The sequence below is a fragment of the Rattus rattus genome, chromosome 4 (assembly GCF_011064425.1).
Source record: "Rattus rattus isolate New Zealand chromosome 4, Rrattus_CSIRO_v1, whole genome shotgun sequence".
Taxonomy (NCBI): Eukaryota; Metazoa; Chordata; class Mammalia; order Rodentia; family Muridae; genus Rattus; species Rattus rattus.
In genome coordinates, this window is record NC_046157.1 from 46,852,981 (window position 1) to 46,854,653 (window position 1,673).

Sequence of the window (1,673 nt, forward strand, 5' to 3'; positions counted from 1 at the left end):
TTATGTACGACATGTGAGATGAGTAGTGTGTGTGTAGTCTGTGTGGTATGAGAGGTGTGTAGTGCTTATGATACGTGAGATAGGAGATGTGTATGTGGCATGAGATGTGTGTGGCATAAACTGGGAGGTATATGAGGTTGGGGTGTGTGAGTTGTGTGAGTTGTGAATTGTACGAGGTGTGAAGTGTGTATGAGGTATATGGTGTATCAAGTATCTGTGTGGAGTACAGAGTATGTGTGATGTGTGTAGAATGTGGCATATAGCTCTATAACATGTGAATTGTGATGCATGTAGTGTGTATGTGGTATGAAGAATGTTGGGTATGTGTTGTGTAAGGTATGTGAAGTGTGTGTGCTATGAAGTGTATAAAGTATGTGTGGCATGTATAGTGAGTGGCATACAGCTCCATAACATGTTTGAATTGTGAGATGTGTAGTGTATATGCGGTATGAGTTATGTTAGGTGTGTGTAGTATGTGTCACATAGCTCCATAACATGTAAGGATTGTGAGATATGTAGTGTTTGTGTGGTGTGTAGTATATGTGGTTTGTATGGTGTGTGAGGTATGTGTAGTGTTTGGTGTGTGACCTTGGTCCTCAGGGGCTTCCATCCATCCATCCTCCCAGGTATCACCTGAGCTCTCGGCTGGAGTTCTCGCCTTCTGTAGTCATGTTCTCCCTCCTCTTTCTATTCTTCCTTCTGTGCAAATGTCCCTCTGAGCTGATGCCGAAGAGCTTACGCACACCTGGGAATCCAAGCGCATGCTCACACGTCCCCCTGCAGGCTGGCCATGTGACATCCTCCTCCTAGGCTACATGGTCTAGCAGCAAGCGGGCATCTATATAGCCTGCCTGTGCCAAGTGCTAGAGGGCAGGTCTGATGATGGCATGGCTGCCTGCCGGTCTCTGTCTTCCTCTTCCTGTGCTGCGCTGCTTGGATTTGATGATTTGATTTGATCTTTATGAGTCCTAGTCATAAGATAGTTAGGCCAGCAAGCCAGGCATCAATCTAGGATGAACAAAGGCCTGCCATCTGCTGTGCCCCTTAGCTGATGTAAGAACACCACCACCACCAACATGGTGTCTCTTTGCCCATTGCTAGGGGGATATAAATGGACTGGGAGATGCTTCAGTGGGTGAGGCTCTTTCTGCTAAAGAAGATCCAAGATCAGATCTCGCAGTGCGTGTCTGTAAATGCCATTGCTCCTGAGGAGAGATGGGAGGTGGAGACAGGAGGCTAGAAGCCAGCCTGGTGAACACAAAGGCCAAAACAACAAGACAGAAGGTGAGGACCGACACTCAAATGTATCCTCTGACTGCCACAGGCATGTTAGGGCACACACGTGCTCCTTGCTTATGTATTTTAAAGACTTCTGTGTTTACTTAATATGTACGGTGATTGCCTGCATGCATGTATGTATGTGCATCCTGTGTGTGCAGGAGCCCACAGAGGCCAGAAGAGAGAATTGGATGCCCTGGAACATGAATTAAAGGTAGTTGTGAGCCATGTAAGTAGGTACTGGGAACTCTGCAAGAGCAGCAAGTTCTCTTAACTCTGAGCCCTTTCTCTAGCCCCAAAGATAGTTTTTTAAAAAGTCTCTGCAGTTTGTTCCCTTGAGTTAGTAGCAGTTATTTGGTGCGCAAATGGCTTCTTATGACATTTGCTGAGGTGCC

The 1,673-nt window shown here is 46.5% G+C and overlaps 1 non-coding gene across 1 annotated transcript; it reads right to left on the reverse strand.

The window, feature by feature from the left end:
• Nucleotides 1–959: 959 nt before the first annotated feature.
• On the reverse strand, nt 960–1,106 carry LOC116899837. Its single transcript, XR_004387834.1, has one exon. It is a non-coding gene; the product is annotated as a small nucleolar RNA SNORA48 (small nucleolar RNA).
• Nucleotides 1,107–1,673: the final 567 nt, after the last annotated feature.